Source organism: Hetaerina americana, unplaced genomic scaffold (genome assembly GCF_022747635.1).
Source record: "Hetaerina americana unplaced genomic scaffold, ioHetAmer1.1.p SCAF_2, whole genome shotgun sequence".
NCBI classification, from domain to species: Eukaryota; Metazoa; Arthropoda; class Insecta; order Odonata; family Calopterygidae; genus Hetaerina; species Hetaerina americana.
The window spans coordinates 68,929,100-68,948,142 of NW_027286763.1; positions in this window are offsets into that span (position 1 = coordinate 68,929,100).

Sequence of the window (19,043 nt, forward strand, 5' to 3'; positions counted from 1 at the left end):
TTGTTATTCTTGATGAAGCTGGTCGAAGAAAAATGAATTAATGAGTGGAATTCTACATCTAAATGAGTCAAGGATGTATGGATTTTAACTTGAGTTTTCACAAGAGAAAACTTATTAAAGTAATGAATAATTTCGCTCCGTGGATTTATTTTGTCATCGATGTTAAATGTCTGTCCATCAAGTATTGACGAGGGGATTTGGATTTTAGGTAAGGGTGAAAAACGCGGATAAATAGGAGGAGATGAACAAAATTGGGAGAAATATCGAGGTCTTCGTGGAATTTTTTATTTTTCTGAAACCATCTGGCACTTTAAATGGAACGAAGAGTGACGTTTTTGTTGAATCTGGAATTTGGTAAGGTTAGTAGGTTTCAGGAAGGAAGTCCATGAACTTGCGTAAATAACGATAAGGCGAATGATGGAATATCTTTGGTTTTTTTTAACTTTCGGTAAGGGAATGTTTTTCCTACACAATGAGGAACAAGAGTTCTCATTGCTGTTTTTTACTGCTTAAAAATTTAAAGCTGAATTTTAGCTTGTTATCTAGGTTTACGCCTAAGAAATTTGACGCGCGGGACTATGGGGTACATAGGGTGCCGTAGGATCATTTTTAAGGGTGAGGTGTAAGTCTCAGGTGTGTGACTTTTTTTTTGTGTGCAACAATGAGACTTCTTGGCATTGTGTAGAATTAGCATCAATTTTCTACATGCGTGCCTGTACGCTGATGATACAACTATAACTTCAAGTCCGTTAGTCTAGCGAACCTGAGCATGAAGTGAGCCATGACATGAAGTTTTAATTGTATCGTTAGCGTACGGAAATAATTTAGTGGAATATCATTTGGGAATACAGTTCATGAAGACACTGCATAGGATCAGTTGTTATACGGCCTGTTGAACAACAGCACGGATTTAAAATATTTCGAAGAGTGTTCTATCACTGTAAAATAATGGTAATTCCATAGGAAATAAGATATAATTAGTATTTAGTGGTATGGCGTTGAGATGATTTCAAAAATTAGACATCGTACTACACTTGATCAAAGGCTTTCTCTGTGCCGAGAAAGGTAACAGAGGTATGACGACCATTAGAAGCGTCATGTTGGAAATATTTTATAATACGAGCTAGCTGGTGAGTAGTTTACGTTTCAGAAGTAAAGCCCTGGGATTTGGAGGGGAGGAAACTGGGTTTTAGGGCACGGAAAATGAATTGTTGTAATAATTTGAAATGGGAGTATGTTATGAAAATGGACCAAAAGTTTTTGGGATTGCTATGTTTGCTGCTTTTGGGAAGTAAGACTGTATTCGAGGTTCACAAAACTGTGGGAGAATAGCTGGAGACGAGGAAATAGTAAAAAAGTTCAAGGAGAAAGGTTAAAGGCATTAGGGGTTTAATTTTTTATTACTTAAAGTGAAATGTTATCTAGGCCAATGAAGGATTTGGATTTGAATGTTTTCATACGTTCTTGTTGCTCGTTAATGACTAGTACTTCAGGTTCTGGAATGAAACAGGCTTTGAAAGAGTTTTCTAGATCTGTGAATGCAAGCTTGGTGTCATTCTGTCGTCAGTCTGTGCTTATAATGAAAACGTCATGTCATGTCAGCTCGGCAAGGATGTCGGCACGTGATACAGGATGGATGACGTGATTATTGTTTATTGCTAAAGTAGACAAATTTTTACCTCTCTTTGCTAGCGTTAGTGGCGATCTTCGCCACACATTATGATCATACAAAGACTATTCCACACTTTAAGCGATGTGAAAACAGATTTGAATAATTTTAAATTACAAATAAGTTATTTTCAATTGAAATTCATTATTCCCTCAATATCAGTTTCAGGTTTTCTTTTATAAATTATCACCATCATAATGCTATCACTTATCAGTTTAATAAAGTTCTAATACTTTGTGGAACATCTTACTGGAAAGAAAAACTCGAAATAAATTAACTATTTTAGATAAATCATATTGTGAACCATTTTCATTCGATCCACCGAATAAACAATAAGTCGGTATGGGAGACTAGGTTCACAGTGTATTTTTAGATGATCAGCTTTCTATTTGTTTTCAAAATATCGAGGGACAAATTTGAAAACGTGAATGTTACAATTGCTTTTAAAATGAAGTTAGAAACCCACTGTTTGCTTATACTGAGGCTTCAATTGTTTTAAGGCTCGGTGTAGAGAGCGCAGTAATCGATTTTACGGCATTATGGTGGCAAAGCAAAAGAAAAAGTAGTGAGCAAATAATGGATAGGAAGCTAAAAAAATAAAGTAAATATCTGCCTTAAAATAGATGTAACGACGGTAACGACTAAGTAATTAATGGAAATCCCGGAGAAAAAAAGAATTCGCATCCTCCCCTCATTTTCTGCTTTTGTCTGGAACTTCAAAACTTTTCACAAAAGCAAAGGAGAGGAGAGTTCCCCAAATACTATATTTCGGCCTCGAAATTTCTTTAATCGCATTGATTTAGGTCTTTCCTGTAATTTTTATCCATTCTCACCACTGTCTGGATTAATTACGAGTACTCAAAAAAAGTTTTTTTTATGTTCTGGATGCCAAAGTAAGAGCTGTAAAAATAAAATCAAATATTGCGCCACCTGTTTGGAGAGTAAATATTTCTTCAGTTTTCCTCTTGAATTGCACTTTAAAAATCTTTTTAACGTTTCTCATGTGATAAACTAAATGTGCGTATGGTAAATAAATGCTAATTTATCGGATTCATAAAAAATAAAATTGATGCCTGCTTCTAACTCCGAAAAAGTCACAAAAGCTTTACTTTGGAAATTCCATGAATTAACAGCCCGAAGTAAACATGAAACCGAAATAAATATCCAAATGAATTGAGATAGCATGATAATACCTTGGTGATAAAAAACGGAAAATGTTGTTATTTCAATGAGGCTTTTATTCGCACTAATTGCTTGAACAAAATATTTGTAGCGTCAAATTGCTATGGGGACGGGCAAATACAAATTGAAGTTGATTTTCACAATAAATTGAACTTTTTACGGCAGCATTAGTTTTAAGGCATTTTTTTACTTAGCGCACTTAAAACAAAATTTATGTAAATTTTGACTCATAAAAATATGCTAAACAAGACACAAGACACTCAACGATACTTCGCTCATTGTTTCCCATTCCATTTTTTTATGTAATAACATTAAGTTATGAATTTCATCAAAAAAGCCCTAATATTTTTAGAAAAACCAAGGATAACTGTTATTTAAAAAAAAGGTACACTATCCTTGGCATGGTAATTATTCCCTTTTTCAATTGATGGGCATATTAGTCAACAAATATTTAAGAAACGTTAAGGATTAAATGAATGCTTTCCAATTCCTCTTTCTAATAATTACTCATTCAATATATTATGTGAATGAAAATAAAAAGTAAAATATATTAATATTTGAGTTTTCATACTGTTTATTCAAATATTTGTCAGATTATTTTATAAAAAGGGAAGGATTTGTCAAAAAAGTTTAATATTTAGAGGATGATATATTGCCAAGTAACTAAATATTTTGAAAGTGATGAAATTAATGAAATTCTTGATTTGAATCATTATTGTAAACAGTTTTGAATGGACATATAACTCTGAGTAGCACTCAGTACATATATTCAAAATTCAGGGTAAACTACTCATATCCACAGGAAAAAAGGAAGATGTTTTACCGCAGAAGAAATAACAAATTACATCGATAATATGAAAATTCTCACCGTAAGCTATCCGGGAATTGTTTGAGAGTTAGCAATGCGCAATGTTGTGCACCTTTTACTAAATATTCATTCAACTTCTGATTACTTCTATAGATACCTTGATAAAATTTTGCGATTCTGGCTCCTTAAACTGTTCTGATTCTATGGTAATTATGATATTCTATGGTAAACATTCTTAAATACTTAAAAATTGAATAGTTAAAATTCAATTATGATACAATTCAGGATCCCAAAATTCTCCTCACATCCCCAAAAGTTTGTACGTAATTTATTAAAAATTTCGTTACAAATATTTTTATTTCTCACATATTTCACCACTTGAGCAAAAGCTCCGCACCGGGGCATAATATTAATGACTCGCTCACGTCGCCCAGCCAGTCATGAGCCACGGGTGATGTTAAAGTGTTGGTCGAGAAACGTGACCCAGCTGTCTTCTCACGTATCAAATGACATCACACGTTTTAGGTATCGCGGAGAATGCCTGCCTTCACGGAATTAGGAAACTGAAAAGTTGTATCCAAAAACGCTACGTGAGTATATGAGGTACATGAAAGAGTTTCTTCTTGCCGGGACGTTTCTTTAGACATAGCCACAAAGTACGATAACTGGGAAAGGTGGCGAGGAAAGAAATGATTCCCAGTCAACGTCTGATTTCTTTCCAGTTTCTCCCTTCGGAAGATTCAAGTGCAGAAAGCATACCTATGGTAAATGCATTAACCTGATCTCTCGCACGCTGAGGCTTTCTGAGCGCTGAAGTGAGGCATAAGCTTTGAAATAAAAACGGATACCATAATAAATAAAGTCGGGAAATGGCTGCATCAGCGTAAACGGCGTCTCTTAATAGGCGCCCAAATGATGTAATACGCGATGTTTATGTTAAGAAATAAACGATGGCTAGTGCGTGGTGAACAAAGAGCTCGACGAATAAATAGCATTATTCTCTCGCCAGTAGTTTTATTCCTAATGAACTGTTGAACGTTGCAGAATCTCATTTGTGAATTAATGGTAATTAGGGAATAAAATTAAAGGTAAATCATATGATTATGCCCAAAATCAGTTGAATTAAAGTTGTAAATTAAAAAGTCGAGTAAATAACTGGTCAATTCCTCCTAAATTGATATTTTTAAAATATTAACTGAATCGTAGTGTGCATTTTACATGAATCAATAAAGTACATTCACTAATAAACCTGTATTTTAGTTAAAAATATGCATTGACTGTTCGATAATTAATATTTCCGAAATCTGTCATTTATTCCCCGGAGAAGAACTCTAGCAAAATAAAGTCTTCTTCATTAGCAACCACTTCAGCTTCTCTGTAAATTTATCTTTACAAAAATGGCTGCATTTGAAGTATAGCGAACGGAAAAATCCCTAACATGGAGTGATTTTATTTTTCGAAAGGTGCGGATAATAGTGCAGATAGAGACATTTTGCGAGCTGTTTAGCAAAGAGTAATCAAGTCGTCATCAAAATTTGCTCAGAGAGATACATGTAGTAATAGAGAATGGTAAACATTAAGTTTTTTGCATCCAAGCACTATGAACTTTTTTAAATGGCAACATTATTATTCTTTAAATAAACAAAAACAAGAAGTAATGTGGAATATTTCTAGAGTAGATCAATAATTTAAAGCCATGACATACGTGTAAGACGCCTGCATTCTGTGATTTTGTGTCCTTATTTTCTATAAAATTAAGCTATGATAAAAACAACATCCCATTTCATAACAATGGACTGACCATTTATTTGAAAAAAAGAGTGTACAGGAACACCATCACATATGAGGGAAGAAATATTTTCTACATTTATCTTTATTGCGATTTAAGGGTATATCTACGACTGCTGTATTGGAGGTAGCACCGGGGCGTTATATTAATGATTTGCTTACGCGCAATATCCATGGGTGAAGATGGACTCTACCTCGCCTCATTCCGATCGGCAGGTAGTCGACCATCTTGCAAACAATATCATGTTCCTTTTATCTCTCCATAATTGATGCAGATACCCACTTCCATTATTCGTCACAATATACCCGGTCCTGAGGCGATGGCGTCGTATTCGATGACATCTAAGGTCAAAAAAATAAACGTGTCACCCGAATGGGAATTGAATCCTAGACCTACAGAAGAATAGGGATGGAAAGAACACCGGAAGGAAGTTACTAACCTAAGTAACTCTTCTCAATTCGTAATTAGTGATCTTTGATAAGGCAACAAGCTAGAGTTACAAGTAGTTGCACTTACCTTCAACAAAATATTAAAAGCGAACCTAGAAGATGAATTCAATTTGAGAAAAAATTTCAATAACTACTCTTTTTATACATCACCTTACGATCTTAACAGAGAGTTTAATGTATTTTAATGTGGATTACCAGAGTTCACTAATTAATTGAGATACATGTGCAGTTTCAGAAATAAAACTATTATAAGCCTTGACTTTGTGGAAGGGCTTGTGCATTATGACCCCTAGAGCTGTGCTGCCGGTAGCAATGATACTTGCACTTAGTAGGGTCACCCATGCCAGATAGATCAAAGGGGAGGAGCCAGATGAATAAAAATAAGTCGTCGCCAACAACTCATTTACCCCCCATGACTACTGGTCCACTCAAGTTGCTAACCGTTAGTCAAACTTGCGGTCGTGAACCAGAGCCGTCTCTGGGATACTTACTATGTGGAATTCGTACAAGTGTGAAGTACTCATTCATTTAAATTAGTGGTATTAAAACCGATCCCATGAATTGGCTGAATCATTTTGCCAGCACTCTCCTCCAGTCAAGTTTCATCAAAATCTGAAACCCGATTAACGAGCGCACTAATCGTTATCCACACAACTTAATCACGCAATTCAAAGCGAGTCCCTCCAGTCTCTCAGACGGGGTGCGGCCCTTCTTTCGGCGGAGGAGCAGGTAGATGACCCCATCGTCAGAGCAGGAACGCAATAGCTTCTCGACGAGGGCTTTCCACAGCAAGCCCGAACCGCCGGTGATGAGCATGCCGCGCCCGGCGTGCCACTCCGCCGCGGCCGACCCCCGAACACCCGGCGAGGAGTCCGCCCAGGTCTCGAATCGTACATCCGACCCGCTGTTCGCGACGCTCATCCCTGCCGGCCAACCTCTGTTCACTTCTCCGTTGAGCACCGCAAAGCGAGGACTACTAACCGAACGCCTGAATTATATGCGCCATTTTTGCGAAGGAATTCTGCTCTGTTGCGGCAGGCTGTTTTTGTTTGGATGCTGTCGTAATATCTGGGGAGGAAGGAGTCACCGGGGTAACTATTCCAGTAAAATCCGCTTCCGTGAAAATTGAATTTTCATTTTTTAGTAACCTGTGTCCGTTTCACAAGTTGATTTTTAGGAGAGGGATCAAAATGGTGATGTCTTGAAGGTCTCCTAAAATTGCCCTGTGATTCGGAGAGATTCTTTAGCGGGCGACGTTCCCTCCTCAGAGAAGTATCGATTAAGTCATGTCTTGAACGGCTATAGGAGTATTTAATTAATTTTTCAATAGTTTTCCGTTACTTTTATCAAAATCCTTCTCCTAAATATATCAATTGGTCCGTTCTAAGCTCAAATTTTCATCGATATTATCTGTATTAAGCCACGAAATTGGAACTTTTATCCGTCAAAATTCTGAGAAGTTATTCTTCCCTTCAACAGTGCGATTCGTTTGCGAAGAAGATTAAACGAACCATTTTCTGATTCATCATTTAATATTTTAGATTAAAATGTTTATCCTTAGAGAAAAGCACGAACCAGGAGAACATCTATTCAAAGTGAATAAAGAGGAACAAGTCACTCTCTTGTGTATGGATTCCAGGCATAAAAAAAGCAATGACTGGGCATGAACGCTACTATGTACTGAAACTTTGCTTTACTACCACTCGAGGCCCACGCAGGCGAGTGACAGAGAAAACTCTTTGTAAAATTGTTTCAACGGAATTTTTGTCCAAGTCACTGCCGATTTTAAATTCAAAGGCGCTTTTTGCCTCTCTTCGAGCAAAATAGTAGAAAATCTCACCGCCGTTTCCCTGTGAACTACTCCGATTTTCCCCTTGCGCCACATTCCGACCCCCCGCCTCTTTCTTCCTCGGCCGAGCATTCCCAATCACATCACGAGCACTGTTAAATTAATATTATCCGAGAATCAATAACCAAGAGCCTGGAAATTTTGACCTCGTTGATCTCAGCAAGCCGTCGTCGCATCAGATCGGAAGCAGACTGTGAGTGCATTGGCGTAAAATAATAATTTCGGCTGAATTATGGATACACATGGCGTGATGACTGTGCAGCTAAAATTTAGTGGCAAAAACCACTCTTCCCTGGTTCAAGATTTAAACCTTTCATTGGAAAGATCGTATTTATTCAAATTTTCCCAAGGTTAAGGTGGTTTAGCTAGTTTAAATTAAACGTCAACGCGAAAATTTTCAAAATCTATTTTAAAATCAATTTGAAAGGTGAAGAAGACCTCGGCACAAATAGTTATCGTCAAAATCGTCAAATCAGTCAAATCGTTAAACTTAACACGCAATAGAAAGCACTTCCTTAAAAATTAAAAAAACAAGAGCTTAATGCTTAAGACATTACCTTTACGGCTGATTAGAGTTATTCTTAAATCAAATGATTTTGTAATCCTAAGTATGAAAGACTTCACGTAGACACAGACGGAGTTGAAGTGGACGGAGAAATATGGAGAAAGTATATGAATTTGAAGGCGATTGTGAAGTTCCGTAAATTTAAAAATACATTGTGTTATTTTTTTATTTTATGCTTCTGTGTTTGAAGTGACTAACCACTAACTTTCAGACCAAGTTCGTTAATTTTCTCACTAATACTCATAAACATGTGTGTATATATAAACGCATTTGTGCTCACGTACATATTAATTAGACTTGAATATTTTTTTGCCCTGAAGCCCTTAATTATCTCGCTACTCATTACTATAGTAATCCATGAAGTATTAATCACTCCTTTGAAACTTAAAGAATATTTTATTCGAGCCCTAATAATAGACCCAAAATATTTTTGCGCTCTACGTATTTCCTTCATCAATCCTTTTATCAAATTATTTATTGATTACAGTCATCCAGTCTTCCCTATTTTGTACTTATTATCTTTAATAGTCATATTTTGTATTATTTTCATTTGATCTTTGGTGTCCTTTTGTTTTTCTATTGGGATCTTACATTATGCTTTCACTTATAACCTTAATACTGTTAGCAAATCCATTTTGTCTCATGGCATATTAAATCATCTAGATACCCTTTTTCTAAAAACTCTTCCCGTAATTATATTCCCTTCCACTGTAATGCCATATTTCTCAGTTCTTACTCTGTCTTTCCTTATTTTTAACTAGTGAATTAACTATCCAGTTTTTAATGTTAATTTATCCTTGGTTAGCCATTCCAATATTCTCTGTCGCTGATCCATTGAGTACCACGCTAAACACTAACATTCATTCTGCCTCTTTGTTTGCAGGGACATCTCCTTTGCCCAAACTAGTTTCTCCTTCTAAATTAAGGCCTTCTCAGTTTGAGTTATCCTGCGCTTTACATCCAAGCTTCTTCCACACAATCTTGTGCTTATTCTTAGTGAAATATTCGGCTTGCTCTTGCAACTGCAGTCTTAGGCTTCTCCATCCTGCATGCTGAGATTTTATTTTTCTGACTATTGATTTTCTTTATATGCCCTAAAACTACTTGCTTCATTGCGCTCGAGGATGCCTTTAGGTGTTTTTATTTGCTTACATAAGAATCTATTGTTATAGTTTTAGATGTATGCAAAATTTGGGCCTCAGAAGTCATAGGATGGCAAATCTTTCAATATTTTACTTTAACCATCGCAAAAGTGATCATCGCGAAGGTTAGTTTTCATGAATGAGGGTTTACAGTCCATCTCCAAGTAAGACCAACGGCATGGACACATCAGCGTAGCCAGTTGCTCTTCCTGTGCCAAATGGCCTTTTCCGCGAAGTTCTCGTGTCCATAAAATAAACCACTTTGATTTGTAGATGGGTCTTTCACAAACGTCATGTTAGATATGAAAAAGTTACCCTAAATGTTTACCGGACTGCCACTACAACCATCAAGCAATGGCCTATAATAAATGTCTGAGTATATTGATGAAAGCCATTAGAAACCCAAAAGGAAATACCAGTCAAATAGGTATTATTCTAGAAAAACTACCTCCCTCCTTTCATTTAACTGCTCTTGAAGACGGAAAGTAATAACTTCGGCACGAAATTTGAACGACATTATCCACAATAAATCTCAATTTTCATTATAGCAGTAAAGAAACTGATTTTTCAGAACCGTAATGACAACACAAATATTTTTTCAAAGTATACGTATAATACTTTATACTAAATTTCACATTTCGAACTCTCCTTAAAACATAAGAGCACGTCAATGCTTTTTATGTAGCTAACAGCCTTTCTCATATTATGTTTAGTAGTCAACCGATTTAGAGTTGATTTTGGATGGACCTTGGCACTGTATACCTAAATACGATCTAATTTACTTGTCAGAACATATCCTTTAACCCCATCCTAAAATGCATAATGACTCATTCTTTAGCTTTTCCTTCCCCTCTCTACCTCGCGCTCCCAAAATTCTCCTCTCTGTCTTCTTCAGCATTTTATTACAGTTCAGTATCTCCTTTAGTATGGAGAAAACACCATTCAATTTTTTTCACGAGTTCTGACAACAGACCTAAATTTCCACTAAATATTCATTTTTTGGGTCAGCCAAACTCTAAATAGTAATTCTTTTTAACTAGAAATAGGTAACAAGGGTATTTTTTAATGCTGGAAATATTTCCGCGATGATTTCCAAGACATTTTCTTTCATAAATCATCTCAGATATAATTCTCTCTACTCCATCCTCAAAAAGTAAATCACTAATTCAAATAAAATTATTTTTTGCTTATGAAAATATGGAAAACTCCATAGGTAGCGGGTAAAAACAAATATTCATTCATCTAAATTGAAATTCAGAGTGAAATAAATGTCAATTGATTAATAACTCGTAGCAGGTCGGTAAGCTGCTCTAAATTCAGAGTATTCTGAGTAACTTTCGAATGTGAACAGTCTCCTGGGGTGTATTTGAAATGATGAGCAGGCGGTGTTACACCTTTCCACCGTAAAAATCAAATCTTAGCAACTAATTCAACGAAATCGAAGCAAAATTGAAGGAAGATATTCTCTTGCATATTCCTTTCTTGAGTGCACTGGATCACCTGTACATATTTATGCCAAATATCAACTTTTATAGCTTCACTCAAAGCAAGAAAAGAGCATATAATTCCGAAATGTAATTCTTTCCTACGGGTTGCCGGGAGTTTAACGGCAAATTGTGATCAAAACCAAAACATTATGATCTTTACACTCCAAAATAGTTGCATTGTAACTTCTTAAGACAAAAAACCGAAACTTTGACCAAATTAATGCCAGTGTTTTGATTTTGTTTCAACCTATAGCAAAAATTATGCATAAATATTAGACTGAAATCATTAATTTTCATACAGAATCACAATTTAACAGAACTGGGGCTGGGATGAAAGAATTTCCTCAAATTGAAATTTGAATTCATAATAGTCTTCTTAATGTTTTTGGACAATTTTCTAGGCATGCCCTAATTCAATCAATCTATTTTACAGCAAAAGCCGGAGAAAAATCTCAACTCATAATTCAATACGTTTTTTATGGATCTGCGTGTGGAATAAAAAATTGAGGTGGAAATGGGAGTAATGAAATCTCCTTTAATCATTCTTTAATAATTTTCCTCGGGAAAACGGTTTCTATGCGTTTTGACCAAGTATCTACATATATTTGTGGATGCATATTTGTGTATGTATATTTTGGTCTAGTTTTAACCATTTAGCTGTTCTGGGAGATTGATGATAGACAAGGCCAACTGAATATTGATATTGATATCATGTATATGAACAGGAACGAAGAGAGTACACTAAAACATGTGCAGAAACGTCCGGCTAGACTGTGTGAATAAAAGAGTAGCCGACGTTTACGAATATTTAATTCGTTAAGATTTGTCAACCGTCGCTTACTAGGTAGCTAGAGGATTCTTCGGTCGCAATTATTATCCACAGAGGTCCCAATAAGTGTCCTCTTTCTCTTATCGCATCTCCCAAATTCTCTCTCATTAGACTCCCTTTAAATTTTGTTGAAACCGTGTCCGGGACGAAGCGGGGTCAATGGGACTTCAAGCTCTCTCCCGGATAGCAACTTCTTGGTGTGACTGGATGAGGTGTGCGGTCACGACGCGACGAGATGGTGAGGAAGAGAAGGGTGACGGAAAATGATGGAGAAATGAGCGGAAGAGGGACGGTGAGGGGATATAATGCGATTTTAAAAGAGGAAGGAACTGAGCGGGGCCTGAAAACCGAAATAATCTAATTGTGCAACGAAAAATAACTACTTCACTCCCGACGATTATCTCATCAAATTATCAGATATCTGCTGTTGGCTATATTGTCCACACAAACCAGCTTCATGTATTTTTGTGAAAACAGTGAGATTTAGCTATCTTGCTAATGTTCTGCCTGTATTGTAAAAAAAGGAGATATACAATTGACTGTTTAACTTTTCAAACAAGTAAAATAATGTCTACAATCAATAATTTATGAATAAATTAACATTAATAATGCAATTAAATAATGGAAAATAATTATATAGGTGGAAGATACCGCTACTAAACCATGATGATGGCTTTCTATGCTTAGCAAAACTCAATTTTTATTTCTTCAAATGCCTAGAAAAATGATGAAACAGTGTTAAAATTTCCAATCTCTCTTTTTATTAAGTTTTCAAAAGTTGAAACATGGCAATTAAATTAACACGCCAATACGGTTCAGTCCCAAATCCCGAGGAAGACTGTGCATATATTCAAAATAGGCTTTCATTTATTATTCTTTGTTAGCTATTTGATTTTAGATATTATTTGCCCTCTTTTACGTTTAGTAAATGCTATCAAACCCTCTTCCTACTACTTCTACGCTCACCTATCATTTACCTCTGCCATTTTTCTTGCAGTGATTCAATTTTCTCTTCCATTTTACCCTTCTAATTCCAAATATTTGCCTTGTATATGTACTACATATTATATGTATACACACTATTATTATTTATTCATTCATTAATTAATTTATTTATGTATGGTTGAGCTTAATACACGCGATTACTCTTTATAAAGGCCAGATATAGATGACTCCACCCAGACATTGCAGAGTGGGTTATAGCTGTCGCTAAAGCGAAAAGAATTTACAATAATTAAAATTGCGTCCTTAAGGTACAAGTTCCTCATATATTCTTCCATTTTCCTGGTCAAATATCAATCAAAACTCATTTTCAAATAAGTGAGACATCCAGCGATGGTATTATACATGTGAAAAATATGCGTCCTTTGGTGCGACAGAACGAAGAATGCTGAACGTCATGTGGTTATCGAACCGTAGGAACCGAAAAAGCCTCGGCCACAGACCAGCTGCTTTTTCAATTTAGTAAAAGAGATTCCGACAGAAGCGTTCTCGAAGGCCACGGAATAATGGCGTTGACGTTGAAAAAATTTTTGTTTCTATAGTGAAATGGCATTGAGAGTTTACAGATATTCGAACTATCTGATTTAAGTAGTTTGTCGAAAAATAATTGAGAAATTTCATAGCTTAAACGCGCATTGTGTTTCTCGTAACATCCTCAACTAAGTTCAGTATTGTATGAATTGATATGCCACTATCCACATCATTTCACTCATCCTCCGAATTCATATCTTGAAATCATTCATGCATACCTAAAATCCTGCATTTTTCTAAGTCCATTTTACAGACCATATTTGTACTTCAATCACTATTTCACTGGATTTTTTTAAATTAGCCACTGTTCAAATGCTAATGCGAATCGCGCGGAATTTAAATCTCTCAGAAAGCTGTTTAAATAGTAACTCTTGAGTCAAATTAAAACTGGGAATTTTTTAAAGTCATAATAGAAAGAAATGCCTTCAAAGCTCAGCATTTTCTTCTCTTCTCGACCAAAGTCTCGTGTTTTTAAACTTATTTGGTCAAATGGATTAATGCGCCTGTTTCATGTATTCCATCTTGGATCCCAATATCAGATCATTTTATTCTTATTTTCTCGACACCTACCATCCCTAAGGTATATTTTTAATATTACAGAGGCACATAGTTCAAGAAAATGTATTTAATTTTTTTGAAAAAGCATTTAATAATTCGATTTCTTTTTTACTCTAATGAAGTTATTAATTTTTCAAATTATCAAGTAAAATGAATAATGAAGTATTTCAGTGCACAGAGGCCTCCATATTATTAACATACGAGTACATCAGAATGGTCTCAAGCGTGGCCGTGGAACATCACACGAAAAAAATAAGATTTTTCCGTTGAATGTGTATTTTTCTAACTAATTTTCCACCTTCACATGTATTAACAAGCTTGTATTTTGGATGAATATTTTACCATATATGTGTGTATATATCAGTAATTAAATAAATTCATATACGCAAGTACACTTATATATATATATATATATATATATATATATATATATATATATATATATATATATATATGTATATGTATATGTAGACATAAGAAATCAATACTTCTCCGCTCCCTCCGGCATTCAGTTACTGCGTTTTTCCCTACCAGTTCAGAAAATAACTCTTTCGAAAGATCAATATTGCTATTATGTCACACCATTATTCTGTATTTTCCCAGCCATGCCAATCTTCTCCTTTTCCGTTGGAATTGTCCGTGAACGTCGCATGACTTTTGACCCGACAAATCCATACCTGCTGCCTGTCAAATTTCTCCAAACCCCTCCCTTTAAAAATACAACGGCCCCACGCATCACCTCTCCAATCTTTTCTTAGCGAAGGGTTTAAAATTTAATACTTTTGATGTGACAATGTACTCGCTCTCTTTGTCAGACTTTGCCACCCACGGACGAACCTCTCATCACCTCCGCCCCTCTCCCAATGGGTGTGACGCAATTTATAGGTGACCCCTGACGCTTTCACGGCCCGCTGATTACATATGCCACACCTAAAATAACCACACGTGTGTCTCTCTCAGTCCTGGTCCGACCAAGACTTAACACCTCCGCTCACAGGTGAACGCGTCGCTACACATAATCGAGTCCGTGCGTCTGATTACGTTGACGCACCATCTCTTGTCCTTTGATTATATTTCCCATTTACTGATTCCCTATAGCGATGACCTTATACGGCTTCTTCTTGCCGGCATAGTTTACTTCTCAACTTTTCAGGCTTGGAAAAACTCACCCATATACCAACCCGAAAGTAATTCATTTGATCGAAATAGAAAATGCATTGATCATTCAAACCACAGAAGTATAACCGAAAGGTAGGTCATCGTAATGAGAATAGAACTGTCTTTGAATTACCAATAATCCTCGAGAGACTCCAATATACATATCTAAACAGGCACTCAAATGATAGTGCTTCGGTTTGCCGGGGAACACATATAAGTAAGTCAGTCAGATAATTGAGGGGTATGAATTAAAATCACATTAACTACGATAATGTAATTGTGTCTAAGTAAGATTTGAAGTTAAAGGTCTATGAACTAGTAAACTTTATCCCTTTATTCACACCTCACGACCTCGCTGATGGGGTGGCCGCACTATACAATTTGTGTGTCTAGTGAGTTTTCATTATAACTATAAATATTTAATATAAAGAATAAATGATTCTTAAATTGCGTAACGGTCTTATTTTAGAATGAAGAATGACACCATCGAAATTGCAATAAGCCAAATACCTGTACGTGGCGTAAGAATGTTATTATTTACATATTAACAAAAGATCATGATAAATATGCATAAAATATTTGTAGACGTTAATTACTAGATGACAGAGCATCAATTAAATAATACCGAATTTTGTTTATGAAACAGCATTTATATATTACGCCAATAGTATTTGTGTGTTGACCTCCGATAGATTTTTTTTTAATATTGCTTCGTAGAAACGAATTAATATTCCCTTTCTGTGATCCCGCTTCTACTTCAACGACGATATTTCCCCTGCCTGCGGGCGCGACAAGAGCACAGGAGTATACGTCAGCCGAGAAAGCTTGAGGATTGCACACGACCCACATACTATATACTATGTAAGGACGGAAGACATGGTATAAGCCGCCTATCCAGGTATCGGCCAATATTCCCTCGGAATATCGACATCCTAAGGTCCCTTTATGGGCGACATGGTTGCTATGTCTTAGACCCTGAGGAGATTCAGAGCCATTCTGCTAGTAGCGACACGACTGAATTTCCAGTGGAGTTCATTTTGGAACCAGATGTATTCCCTTTTCAATCCCATTCGCTTCCTACAGATACTTGCTAAAATTTAAAGGGAATACTTAAACTACGCTACCGTCCAAATTTTGCCAAAGATTCCAAAATTATTTCGTAGTCATAAGATAACATAGTACGCGCATAGTACTCGTATGTACAACGCCTTCACAATACAAGTTCCCTGTAAAAATTAAAGATTTTTGCTCAAATGGATTATCTGGATATCGTTGGTTGGATTTTAAAGTTGCACCAGAGAAACCAAAATACACTCGGTGAGAATGACAGAAGAACTAAGCTAAATATAAACAAAAAATTGACTCTACCTACTCTTTCTTCATCTCTGCGGTACAGGAAGAGAAATTCATAGTCAGAGTATTTTTCATACACATCATCACATTTATGCTTCGATATTAGATTTATAGATAAGTTTAATAAAGCGTCACTTGTAATCATCCAATCAGTTTAGTTTATGTACTTTTTAATCAGAATGATTTCATGACGTTTAAGTGTGATTTCGACTTTTATACATTTCTCTCTTGAGATTAAGTCATCGCTTTTCCATTTCGGGAAAGAAGTGTATTTATCCACTTGTTGCTAGCCGCGTTGACAACATCCAGTTTCCAAAAGAAAAATTTTACTTCGCCGCTAGTGTATACCTCCACCTTTCAAGCAGGCAATATTTCGTTGGTCCAGGGCGCTCCCAAAGGGAGATGGATTCCGGCACTCCCGGCAGAGCGGGGAGAGAGTCAAGGTGGTATGAGATGAAACTCTTGGCAACTTGGAAAGGTTTAACTAATGTAGAGTTTCATTGTGGGTGAACGGTCGTCGAGGGTCCCTACACCGTGAGCTGATATTATTATGGTTGAGAGCCACCATACGTATTTGAAACTCTTGCACAATATTCTGTCTCTCTTGAGGTGAAAATTAAAGAGAATAGTGTTGAATGGAAGAGCGTTTAACTGACAACAGCGAGCAGTTCAGTGCACGTATGTACGTACATATTAAATACAAACTTGAGAAAATGCAATTAATATCTCACCTAAGAAACGTACGCACCTGGGTTAAGAGCAATGCAAATTGCATTCAAAGATGATTATCAAAAGCACAAGGGAACGATTAACTCTACACAAAGTTTTCATGATAATTTGTCATGGTGGTAGAGTAAACTGCGCTGTTAGTTTAGTATACATTGAAAACTTTGCCAGCAAAACTTTGTACCCCAAGTTAGATTGCAGTGCAATATATGGCATTATGAGCGTTAGCTGTATTTCAGGTGTGTAACGTATAGTCATTAAAGTGTACTTTATTTATGTGAATCATCCAACAGACGTTTTATAAGTCACCTTACATCATACACTACCTCAGAACGTTCATCATTCCAAAGTTTCCTAAATAACCATAAAAAGGATTACTTATCAGGTTTACCTTCAAAAAACTTAATCCATTTTGATTATTAGATTCCTTTCATAGAGGAAGAGATATGGAGGTAGGCAATCGAAAATAACTAAACCAATTGAAAAAATGAAAAACTCCAATCAAGAATTTTTCATGTACATGTTTGAATTGATCTTTAACGTAGAAATAGGCAAAAATAGGCATGCTTCCACTTGTGTGCCCCAGAGTTAAAAGGCATAATATATCCCACCAAAAATGTTAAATGAATCTATCGATGGACATTGGCATTCACCACACATTTGTGCAAGAGTATTTCGTCAATTCGATATTGTTCCATTCGATTACATTCAAATATTCGTTAAAATGACACACCCTAAGGCACTGTGATTTATTCATAAAATAGAGCCATGCACTTTCAAATGTTGGTACTTAGTTTCATATTTTTTTAGAAACTTTTGCGTAAATATGGAGTTTATCACTTCTTAAAATTATTTTCAGGTACTCTTGAATCCCAAAGAAATCTTCTATGGACAAAACAAATTCCCAAACAACAGGTGATTAGAGATAAGATTTTTTAAATTTGAGAGTACAAATCAATATACTGAAATTGTATGACGTTGGGAGGGAAAGCAAAGAAAAAAATGCTTGTGTGTGTGTATATATATATATATATATATATATATATATATATGTATCATTACAATCCTTTGATAAAGTAATAATTTATCTCAAACATTTAGAAGGCTGGTTCCGACAGCCGTAATGTTATTTTTAATATGTTCGAAAGGCAACCCTCGGCTTGAATAGGAAGCCGTCCTATGATTGGCTTCTTCATTTTTTAGAACAAATCAAAGCCACTAGCATTCGATGTCAGGTGAATAATATTTATACTTCAGGGATTTTCATCTACAACCTTCCGTGAGCTGCACCAGTAGTGACATATATAGTAGGTGCTTCGGTAATCAATAAGGCATGGTCCACCACCAACGAATGGGGAACATTTTATCAGAAAGACCGAAATGAAATGAATCTCAAAAAATCGACACTAGAATTCGGGTTACGTAGTTACGTCCTCAGTGACTGCATGGCGGAGAATGAATATACCAACTAATCAGTCACAATCCATTCTAATGCGAGCCTTAAGGATTGAGTCGCCCTTTCGACTCGTGATCCAGTTCAGACTCTTGATGTCGCGCATCGGATATTTCCATGAAGATGATTCATCGAAGGGAAGGCGCCGAAGTAAAGACGACTTCGCGTACCGTATCGTATGCCTCTTCAACTTTTACACTTCGGTAAGATGTTTGTAGCGCTCAAGATCAGTTAGAAAGGCAGAATAACAAATAAAGGAGTTTATCGGAGAGTTGAGAAAAATTTCATCTGGATAAATATGTGAAAACAAAAGAGCAAGACTAATGCTTTAATATTACATAGTCATATATAATATTATAAAATAAAATAATAAATAAAATAGTAAATATTACTTAATTTTGAGAGCTTGATCAAGATAATTTTGAATTGAATAATGGAGGGATAAAGATGTCGAGAAAGGCTCCGCCTTATGTATGCACAACAGAGAATGAAA